Source organism: Nicotiana sylvestris, chromosome 3 (assembly GCF_000393655.2).
Source record: "Nicotiana sylvestris chromosome 3, ASM39365v2, whole genome shotgun sequence".
NCBI classification, from domain to species: Eukaryota; Viridiplantae; Streptophyta; class Magnoliopsida; order Solanales; family Solanaceae; genus Nicotiana; species Nicotiana sylvestris.
In genome coordinates, this window is record NC_091059.1 from 49,869,813 (window position 1) to 49,882,703 (window position 12,891).

Sequence of the window (12,891 nt, forward strand, 5' to 3'; positions counted from 1 at the left end):
CAGGTGGAATAGCGATGGATTGATACGGTGAAATAAGGGTGAATTGTGATATTGATATTGTTATATGGTGGGATCGGGTTGTGCGCCGCAATATATATATATATATATATTATTTACTATTTTTATGTTATTACGGTGAAATAAGGGAGGACTTTATGTTGTACGGTGGGATCGGTTTGCGTGCCGCAACAATCTATGTGTTTCTATTTCCTTAAGCTATGTTGGTTTTTGGTATTTTTACTTGAAACTATAAGGATTGGTAATTCTGATCGTCACTAGCTTATTTCTTGAGACTGTAGCTATTATCTTCAGTTGATTGTCTTATTTTGTTTCATACTTCCTTTTCTGCCTTTATTATATACTGCATACAGGTTGTAGTATAGGTGACCTGCCTTAGCCTCGTCACTACTTCGGCGAGGTTAGGCTCGACACTTATAGAGTACATGGGGTCAATTGTACTCATACTACACTCTGCACTTCTCGTGCAGATTTTGGAGTCGATCCCAACAGCAACTATTAGCGTGCTTGGATTGATCAGTTTTGCGGAGACATGAGGTACAACTGCTCATCGCCAGTAGCTCCTGGAGTTCCCCTCCCTTTTATTTAGCTATGTATTTTACTTCAGACAGATTTATATTTATTTTAGACCATTGTATGTACTATTTTTGTAGCTCATGCACTTGTGACACCAGGTCCAAGGATTTTAGAAGACGTTTAGTTGTTTTAGCTTTCACATTTTACTTTGGATTTCTGCAGTTATTCCAGTTCTTTCTCTTTATTTAATCTAAACTTTTAAAAATAGATAGACTGTTTTAACGTAGGCTTGCCTAGCAAGTGAAAATATTAGGTGCCATCATTGTTCCGACAATAGAAATTCTAGGTCGTGACAAGTCAACCCGGGGCCCATATGGTCAAAATTCAAGATTCAGACCAAATCCCGTTTATTCATTTACCCTAAGCTCGGTTATATGAATTATTTGAAATCCGACTTCGAGGTCTAAATATCAATTTTAAAGAATTTCTAAATTCTATCCAAAATCCCTAATTTCCACCTTGAAATTTCGTAGATTTGATAATGAAATTTATGAAAAAGTAATGGAAATTGGTGGAAAATAAATTAGAGTTGCTTACCAATGAATTTGGGAATAAAAAGCTCTCAAGAAATCGCCTCAATGGAGTTTAGGGTTGAAAATGATGTAAAATGAGCGAAGTCCTGAAACTCCTTTCTTTTATCTACCTGTAGGTATCACAATTGCAAACTCTTATTCGCAATTGCGATGCCCGCAAATGCGAACTACAAATGCGAATTGTGGCCCAGTTCATTAGATGTCACAAATGTGACAAACCCCTCACATTTTGCGACAACTCCCTCGATCGCAAATGCGGTCATAGATTCACATTTGCAAACTTGAACAACCCAGCACCATGTCGCAAAAAGGACACTGTTGTCGCAAAGACAATCCCAGTCATTCACAAATGTGACAATTTCTTCGCATTTACGAAGCATGCCTGCCCAACCCATATTTCGCATTTGCGAGCCTTACATTGCAAATGTGAGGCTCACAATTGCGATCAGGTCTTCGCGATTGCAAGATCTGCAACACTTCACCTAATACTGCTAGGCTTTAATAGTTCCAAAATCAATCAAAACTCAGCTGAAACTCACTTGAACCCCTCAGGCTCCTATCTGAACATTTACACAAGTGTATTAGCATCACACAAACTCGCTCACTAACTCAAATCATCAAACTATTATTAAATATCAAGAATCGGCCACCAAAATTCAAAATTTTCAACTTGAAACTTAACATTTGCAAAATTCCACATAATACGCTGAAACGCAATCATGTCACCCAGGATCCCAAACAAACATATATATAAGTCCAAAAAAATCATACAAACCTACCGGAATTATTAAAATATCAATACGAGGTCATTTATTAAAAAAGTTGACTATGGTCAACTCAAGGCTGAATTTAAGTTAAAAATCACATGTTCTTCAAAATTATACACATAACATATCCGAAAATCAATATAGACTATACACGTAAGTCATCAATCATCAAATAAAGCTATTGGAGGTCTCAGAACACAAAAAAGAGCTAATACTCAAAATAACCTATCGGGTCGTCATATTCTCCACCTCTAAGAGAAAGATTCCTCCTCGAATGAACATAGAAATGTACTTGGACTGGAAAAAAGGTGCATGTATCTACTCCTCATATCGGAATCGGAATCCTATGTAGGCTCCTCGATGGCTAACCTCTCCATTTCACTTTCGTAGAAGGAAACTTTTTGACCTTATCTTACGAACCTGCTGATCAAGAAACGCGATCGACTCCTCCTTATAGGTCAAATTCTCATCAAGCTGCAGTGTGCTGAAGTCTAAAACATGTGACCTATCTTCATGGTGCTTTTGAAGCATGGAAATGTGAAATATCGGATGTACCCCTGCCAGGATAGATGGCAATGCAAGCCTGGATGCGACCTCCCCAACCCTCTCCAAAATCTCAAATGGGTCTATAAGCCATGGGCTCAACTTGCCCTTCTTCCCAAACCTGCATCACGCCCTTCATAGGTGACACTCGAAGAAGAACCTTCTCAACCGTCATGTAAGATACATCTCGAATTTTCTTGTCTGCATAACTCTTTTGCCTAAATGAGCTGTACGAAGTCGCTTCTAAATCACCTTAACCTTTTTTTAAGCATCATGAACCAAATTAGTGCCCAACAATTAGAATTCGCAAAATGGTTAAAAAAAATAGCTAACCACCCATATTATCCACGAAAAAATTTCAGATAATAAATTTTTTAAATATGGGTCAAATATGGATAAGAACTATATTATCCATTTAGAAAATTAATAATCAATGGGTAACCAATGGATAACCAATGGGTCTAACTTTTACATTTGTAAAGCCTCAAATTGAGGGTTCCTCAAGTTAGTGAGACTAAGAATTCTCCCAAAAGTGATCATATGTAAGAAGTCATGGATAATATGGTTACCTATATTATCCACTGGTTAACCAGTTTTTTATCCATGTTAAATATGGCTCGGATCAGATAATTTATCCTTTTTCTCATTACCCATTTTCAACCCGAACCATATCCAATACGACCCGCATGTTTGCCACTCATACCAATAATCTATCCTCATTGGACTCAAACTAACAAACCGGCAAACGACATTGCCTCTCATATAAGGCCTCGTATGGAGCTATCTGGATGCTTGACTGATAGCTATTAATGGACGCAAACTCTACTAGGGGTAAAAATTGGTCCTACTAACCCCCAAATCTATAGAGCATGCTTGCAAAACGTCCTCCAAAATCTGAATAGTATGCTTGGACTGTCCGTTTGTTTGTAGATGAAATGCATTACTCAGCTCTACCGGCATGCCTAAGTCACGCTACATGGCTCTTCAGAAATGCGATGTGAACTACATTCCCCGACCAGAAATAATGGTGGGCACGCCATGCAGGTAGAAATCTCCTAGATGTAAATTTGAGTCAACCATTCTAAAGAATAGGATGTCATTACTGGAATGAAGTGCACGGACTTAGTCAACTGGTCCACAATAACCAAAACTGCATCATATTTCCTCAAGATCTATGGTAAGCCTACCACAAAATCCATAATGATACGCTCCCACTTCCTCTTCGGTATCTCCAATCTCTTAGTCAACCCACCTGGTTTCTGATGCTTATACTTCACCTATTTATAATTCAAGCACCGAGAGACATAATCAATAATATATTTCTTCATTCCCTGCCACCAACAATGTTATTTTAAAACACGGTATATCTTCGTGATACCTAGGTGGATGGAATAGCGCGAATTGTGAGCCTCTTTAAGTATCGGATCTCGTAATCCATCAACATTTGGAACACAAATCTGTCCCGGAAGCCGCATAACACCATCATCTCCAATCACAACCTCCATAGCACCACCCCACTGCACATGTCTTTCAACACCAACAAGTGAGGATCATCAAACTGGCGAGCCTTGATGCGCTCCAACAATGATGACTTTACCACACCATAAGCAAGAACCAGACTAGGCTCCGAAACATCCAACCGCATGATCCGATTGGCAAATGACTAAACATACATGGCTAGTGGCCACTCCACTGCCGGTAATTATGCCAAACTTCCCATGTTCTCAGCCTTCCTACTCAATGCATTGGCCTTCTCGAGATGATATAATAAGGTGATATCATAGTCTTTCAATAACTCTATCCATCTCTGTTACCACGAATTAAGGTCCTTTTTCTTGAATAGGTGCCTAGGACTTTGATGGTCGGTATAGACCTCACATGGAATGTCGTATAGATAGTGCCTCAAAATCTTTAGCCCGTGAACATTGGTTGCCAACTTTAATCATATGCGGGGTAATTATTCTCATGAAAATTCAAGTACCGAGATGCGTAGAAAATTACCCTACCGTCCTGCATCAATACCGCACCAAGCCCAATATCTGATGTATCACAATACACAATGTAAGATCCTGAACCTGTAGGAAATACAACCACTGGGGTTGTAGTCAAGGTAGCCCCGAGCCTCTGAAAGCTCACCTCATACTCATCGGACCATCTGAAAAGAAAACCCTTCAGTGCCAACTTGGTCAATGGGGCTGAGATTGATGAAAATCTCCCTCGAACTGGCAATAATAAATTGCCAAACCCAAAAAGCTATGAATCTCTTTAATGAAATAGGTCTAGGCGAGTTTTGAAATAACTCATTCTTCTTAGGATCCACTTTGATGCCCTTAGAAGATACAACATGGCCCAAAAAGGCAACCTAGTCTAACCAGAACTCATATTTCGAAAACTTGCCATATAGTTGATGATCCTTTAGAGTCTGAAGTATGATCCGTAGGTGTTGTTCATGCTCCTCTCGACTGCGGGAGAAAACGAAAATATCATCAATGAAGACAATCATGGAGGAATCCAGATAAGGCATGAACACCTGGTTCATCAAATCCATAAAGGTTGTTGGGGAATTAGTCAAGCCAAATGACATCACCAAAAAACTCATAATGACCATAACGAGTTCGAAAAGCTATATTTGGGACATCCGATGCCCTAATCTTCTCCTCATGGTAGCTCAACCTCAAATCAATCTTTGAAAATACCTTTGCACCCTGAAGCTGGTCAAATAGGTCAGCAATCATCAGCAACAGATACTTGTTTTGATAGTGGCCATGTTCAACTGCCAATAATCTATGCACATCCTCATCTATCCGTCCTTGTTCTTCACAAACAACCTAGTGCACCTCGAGGAGAGACACTAGGTCTAATAAATCCCTTGCCAATCAAATATTGCAACTACTACATCAATTCTTTCATCTGGATTAGAGCCATATGATATGGTGAAATAGAGAAAAGCTAAGTGCCTGGAACCAAGTTGATGTAAAAGTCGATACCTCTATCGGGTGGCATACTCGGCAAGTTAGTAGGGCACCTCGGGAAACTCTCTCACCATCGGAATTGAATCCATGGAAGGAAATTCCATACTAGAAACATAGATATAAGCCAAATACGCCAAACACCCCTTCTCGACCATATGCCGAGCCTTCAAATGTGTGACTACCCTATTAGCGGAGCACCCAAAAGTCTCTTTTCATTGCAGCCTAGGCAACCTCGGCATGGCTAAAGTCATAGCCTTGGCGTGATAATCCAGGATAACGTGATATGGTGACAACTAATCCATGCCCAAAATCACATCAAAATCTATCATATTATGTAACAGAAGGTCAACCCTAGTCTCATAGCTCCCACTAGTGACTAAACAAGAATGATAGACCCGGTCCATCATAATAGAATCCCTAACAGGCGTAGATACAAAAACAATAGTACTCAAAGAATCATGGGACATCCAAATATGAAACAAAATAGGATGACACATATGAATAAGTAGAACCCGGGTCAAATAAAATTGATGCATCTCTATGACAAACCAGAACAATACGTGTGATGAACGCATCAGACGTCTTTGCCTCAAGTGTAGTTGGAAATGCATAACAATGGGGTTGAGCCCCACCAATCTGACATCCACATCTCGGACGACCTCTCACTAATTGGCCTCTATCTCTTGCTGTCTGACCTTCAACTCGAGCTACCTGACCCCCGTCTCTAGCTGGCTGAGCAAGTGGTAGAGCAACCAGTGTAGGTATCATGGCATGAGTACCCTGTCGTGGCCTACTGCTCCTCAATCTAGGACAGTGCCTCCTGATATGACCTACATCTCCTCACTCAAAGTAACCCCTCGGCGAGCGTGACTGCTGAGTCCGAGACTATTTCGGATAACACGAATAACCACTATAGTAGCTCTGTAGTGGTGGAGCACTGATTGGAGCTGAAGGTGCATTGAATACTAGCTGCTCGGAATGAGACCCATACGCATCGTGACCACCTGAAAGACCATGGGAACCTGAAGTGTTGACTGAACCATCCTGATAGGATGGCCTCTACCAAATAAGCCCTTTCCTCCAGACGAGGAACCATTGAAACCACTAAAATGATAAGGCCTTTTCGCAGATGTCGCCTCTCTACCCTAGCCACCAATCCTTTCGATCCACCTAGCTATCTCCATAACCCGAGTAAAAGAAATACCATCCTCGATCTGTCTGGCCATTTGTATCCTAATACCATATATAAGGCGATTTATAAAGCTCTGCACTCTCTCCCTCTCAGTAGGGATCAAGATAATTACATGGCGTGATAAATCCAAGAATGCGGTCTCATACTAAGTGACAGTCATGCTTTATTGAAGGAGCTTAAACTAACTGCGAAAATCCTCTCTCTAATTGAAGGGAATGAACTTCTTTAAGAATTACTATGAGAACTAGGCCAAGTGAGAGGAGGTGAACATACAGGCCTACCCCAAACATACTCCTACCTCCACCTATTGGAAGAACTTGTCATCTGAAACACTATGAAATCAACTCTATTGGTTTATACTATACCCATGTTGCGCAATATCTCATGGAAATGGTCTAAGAAATCCTAGGGTCCTCAAAAGGTGAACCACTAAACCGATGAGTAAAAAAAATGTAAACTTGTCCAACCTTTGCAGCCCTTCAACTAACAATGCGGGCCTCTCCTCGGGCTGTGTGGCAACAACAAGTTGAGCTGCCTAACTGGTAGGAGTGCTGGGTTCTGATACCCGAGAGACATTTGCTCTGGAGTGTAAGTAGCGAGAGTCTGGTCTCCTCCACCAAACTAAGAGACGGCTAGTGCCATAGGGAACATACCGGCCTGGGCTACACTCTCCAGTAGGCCAACCAGGCAGGGCATCCTAAAGCACTAGGGTGGCGATGAACCTCTCCGGGACCTAAGCTTGTCCAACTAGGCGTGCTTTAGGCTAAGTTTTGCCTCCGCCTCTAGATTTACCTCGACCACGGACCCTACCCCTAGTGGTGGTTGCAACCTTGGGCTTTGGCTCTTAATTATCTATGGATATCGTATGTGTCCTCACCATCTGTGAGGGATTAGGAAAAGAATGATTCAAACTCAGCAATAGAATAAAGTCGCACGATAGAGAAGGAAAGAGAGTGAAATTTCCTAAAGCCTTATAGCATATAAAATATAAGTACAAATGTCTCTGTACTGATCTTCAAATCTCTACTAAGCTTTCTCATGACTCGTGAGGCCTAGGAAACCTACTGCTTTCATGCAAACTTGTCACGATCCAAAATCCCAACCACAGGGGCATAATGACGCCTGACATCCACTTGCTAGGCAAGCCAACATTAGCTAAGGAATTAACCAGTTTAACAATTTAAAAGAAGAATATTGGTAATTAAAGACTGAAATACTCTAAAATACATGAAATAAATCCATATATAACATTGTCCACATTAATCCCAGAAATTTGGAGTTATAAGTACATAAGTGACTAGAAGGCTACAAATATAGTCTGAAATGAAATAATACAACTATCTAAAATGAAGGTAAATAGTAAAATAAAGTAGAAAGGTGATTTCAGGGACTGCAGACGCTATGCATCTCTACCTCGCTAGGACCAACACCAAGATCTGCACAAGAAGTATAGAAGTGTAGTATGCGTACAACCGACCCTATGTACTCCGTAAGTGCCGAGTCTAACCTAGACGAAGTAGTGATGAGTTTATGATAGAACACTCACTATAAACTTGTACAAATAATAAATAGAAGATAGAAAGAATATAGAGAAAATGGATAAACTCATAACAACGGGACCAGAAGGTCAACTAACATACAACCCTATAATAACATCAATTCAAAAATAGAACATCACAACTAAAAATAGTTAAAACACATCATTTCCCATTGCAGTGTGCAACCCGATCCCAAATCCAAATAAACATGTGTTGTGGCGAGCAACCCGATCCCAATATCATTTTAATATCTATTGCGGTGCGCAACCCTTTCCCAATATCAATTCATTTTCATTATGTTGCGGCACACAACCCATTCCCTATATCATTCCATTACTAATAACAAGCTAATGTAACAAGTTCCGCGATTCCAACATAAAATGGAACTAAAGCGTACAAATCACCAAAGAACTATGAGAACAAACATAGCACAACGAACAACTCAAACTCATAAAATATCCCGCATCATAATCATACACGAACCTCGACAAGTCATTAACGCAAGAATAGACAAGGGATCAAACAATAAGGTATAACATTATAATGTACAATATGTAGGGTAAAGGCAAATAAAGGCAAGTAAGGCATGAAACAGTAAAGTCTTCATTTATTACATGTGAGATTATATAGCAAGTAAGGCAAATAATGATCAAGAAATAAATAAATGGAAACATGTAACAAATAAATGACCGGTAACAAGTAATGCCATGTAGCAATCAAAGCACGTAACTAGATATAGCACGGAATAAAGAATGACATAATGATAAATATCTCACCCCGCATGCTTGAACTCATGACAATGCCTATACATGTGTCACCTTGCATATATATCATCCCCACACATAATTCACGTAGCAAATAGACCAAACAAGTCCTAGTTCCCTCAAGTAAAACTTAACTACAACACTTACCTCTTTCTTAAATAATCAACCACGGCTTATCCTTTTAGAACAAGCCTCCAAACCAACCAAATCTATCCAAATATCATTCAAACAATCCACAACAAGATTTATAAATTACCCACGAATAAAAATAGTTCAATCTTTAACCAAATTGAAAAGGTCAACAAAAATCAACCCCGATCACACATGGTTGAAATTCAAGATTTGGACCAAATCACGTTTACTCATTCATCTCCGATCCCAGTTATATAATTTTTTATTAAATCAGATCTCAATTCGAGGTCTAAATTTTAATTTTATAAAATTCCTAAATTTTACTTAAAACCCCTAATTTCTACCTTGAAATTTATAGATTTGATGAAGAAATTCATGAAAAGTGATGGGAATTGGTGGAAAATAAATTAGAGTTGCTTACCAATGTATTTGAGAAGAAAAAGCTCTCAACAAATTGCCTTACTGGAGTCTAGCGTTGAAAAATGGTGTAAAATAAGCTAAGTTCCAAAATTCTCCACTTTTACCAATTGCAGGTATCGCAACTTCGAGCTATTGTTCACAATTGTAATGCCCGCAAATGTGAATAGTGCCAATTCCTCAGAAGTAACAAATGCGACAAACCCCTCGCATTTCCAATAGCTTCCTCCATTGCAAATGCGGTCCTAGATTCATATTTTCGAACTTGACCAACCCAGCACCCTGTCGCAAAAACGACACTTTGGTAGCAAAAGCGAAACCCAACCATTCGCAAATGTGACCATTTCTTTGCCTTTGTGAAGCATGCCTGCCCAGCCTATATTTCGCATTTGTGAGCTTTATATCGCAAATGTATAGCTTGCAATTGTGATCAGTTCTTTGCAATTGCGAGACCTGCAACATCACATCAGCAACTACTAGGCTTCAACAGTTCCAAAATCAACCAAAACTCATCTGAAACTCACCTGAGCCCCTCGGACTCCAATCCAAACATCCACAAAAGTGTATTAACATCATACAAATTCGGTCGCTAACTCATATCATCAAATTAACATCAAATATTAAGAATCGACCATCAAAACTCAAAATTTTCAACTTGAAATAACTTTTCATATTTTCACAATGCGCCGAAATGCCATTAGGTCACCCAGGGCCCCAACAAAACATGCGTACAAGTCAAAAATCATCATACAAACCTACCGGAATTGTCAAAATACCGATCCGAGGTCATTTACCAAAAATGATGACCATGGTCAACAAGTTTCATTTTAAGTTAAAAATCACATTTTGTTTAAAATTTTAAACATAAACTATCAGAAAATTGACACAAACTACGCACGCAAGACATAAATCATCAAATAAAGCTACAGGGTGTCTCAGAACACAAAAAGGAGCTGGTGCTCATCGAGGTTGTTGATATTGTTCGGTTCTACTTACCATTATCAATTTTATGTTGATATTTTGCACAAGTTATTTAAACAGTGAGTGTCTTGACTTGAGCCTTGTCACTAATCCTTCTATATTAGTCTTGATACATAATAGGTACTGACTGTGGTGTACTCGTACTACGTTTCTGCACATTCTGTGTGCAGATCCAGGTAGCTCAGATCGTGTTGGTCATTAGAGAGTGGTGCTGAATTGTTGGGGACTTCAAGGTATACCTGTTATTCCGCTCGTTGGCCTCAAATCACGATCTTATTTCATTTGCTATTGTTTATTATATCCCATATAGAGATGTATTTTTGAGACATCTTATGTACTCTATATAGAGCTTATGATTCAGTATTACCGTGTTTTGGAAAGTTGTTGATTGTATCTATGTATGGCAGATTTTATCATATTATGTTGCTTTTGTTGAATTTAAAGTTGTTAAATTTTGTTTTATATTGTTAGGTGATAGTCTTACCTAGTTTTAAACAACTGGTTCGATCACAACCCTTAAGGTGGAATAAGGTCATTACACGCGGTGTGCAGAACCTTATAAAAATATATTTTTTCACAATGTTTACCACAACCTTGGCATCATTAGTAACAAGAGCAGTGGCCTCCACATACTTTGACACAAACTCAACAGCCACCAAAATGTATTTGTACCCGTTTGATGAAGGAAATAGACCCAAGAAGTCTAATCCTCGCACATCGAAAATTTCAGCCTCCAAATTTCCTTGCAATGGCATATCATGCCTTTTTGTAATCGTTTAATCTCTCTGACACTGCTCACCCTTTCATACGAACTCATGGGCATCCTTGAACAACCTAACCCAATAAAAGCCCGATTGTAACACATTTGCAATAGTTTTGTCACCTGCACGGTGGCCACAATAGGGTGACGCATGGCATTCATGTAAGATATCATTCAATTTAGATTTTGGCACGTCTCCTCATCAACTCATTAGTGTAAAACTTGAATAAGAATGGCTCATCTCACACATAGGATCTCATATCCCGCAAGAATTTCTTTTTGTCATGAGGTTCAAGGTCAGGTGGTAGCTCTCCACTCGCTAAGTACATAATTCATATAATCTGTGTACCATGACATTTTGCCGCTAGTAATAGCCAATAACTACTCATCAGGAAAGGTCTTCTTGATCACACCTCCATCAACCACATGATTCCGAGTTTCCATCTTGTATAAGTGATCACCCACTTGATTATCTATTCCTTTATGGTCTCGGATCTCCAAGTCAAATTTTTGTAAGAGTAAAACCCAACGGATTAGTGTCACGCCTCAAACTTGGGGAGGCGTGGCTGGCACCCAGTGTCGCACTGGCCCGAGCGAACCACTCTACAACTCTTTCTTTCTTTGTAACTATTATGGACCAACATGGCCACAACTCGTAATGTATAACTGTAAGTCGGCAACACTGTATCAATAAACTGTTGTTCTTAAAACATGAATACATATGGGCCGTCAAGGCCTCGGACATACTGTACAAACTGAACCTCTGTCTACAAAGCCTCTAAGATTAATTTACATCAAACGGGATATGCTACCGGCCTACCCGTAAGTCTGTAGTAAAACTCTGACACAATGACTCATAGACTCGTTTGCACTCCGAATGAGGTGGAGTCTTACTGATCCTTCGATGAATGCAAATCTCATCTACTATGAGGGCTTGTCAAACTGATTATCTATACCTGCAAGCGTGAATGCAGCGTCCCCAACAAAAGAATATCAGTACGATTAATGTACCGAGCATGTAAGGCACCTAAATAAGTACATAAAATACATGGAAGAAATATAGAGTAAATGACTCAACCTTTATGTCTAAATAACTCTGTAAATCATGAAATACTTATAGCGTCATACATATGTGTATGAATGTTATGTCGTGCATAGGTACATATGTTCATAACATCATCAAGCCTCTGAGGGCATCCCATCATATCATCTCGGCCACTGTGGGCAAAATCATCAGCGTATACCAGCTGATCAGGTGGTGGTGCGTATATAACGCCATAACCTTTTCCCATATCTCATATACATATAATATACATATATACGCGTATATAATACCGTATGGTCATGGGTCAATGCACATGTAAAAATGAATGCAATGCATGAAAAGTATGTCAATAAAATCTCTCGAAGCGTCATAAGACCATTATATATGTGGTTAATATCATTAAACAAACTTTATCAACTTACGTATTTTCTAAGACCCATGAACAGACAATAGAACAATAAGATATATGGTAATTCACGAACATAGGCATCTCTAATACTTTTATGAATAAAGTCATTTATGGAAATTATGCATGTGCTCGTTTCGTTTGTGTCGTATAGATCATGCCAAATGAACGAAGGGATAGCCTTAACATACCTAAGCAGATTCTGTTAAGAAAGATTGAACTTGAATCTATTTTATTAATTTTTTGA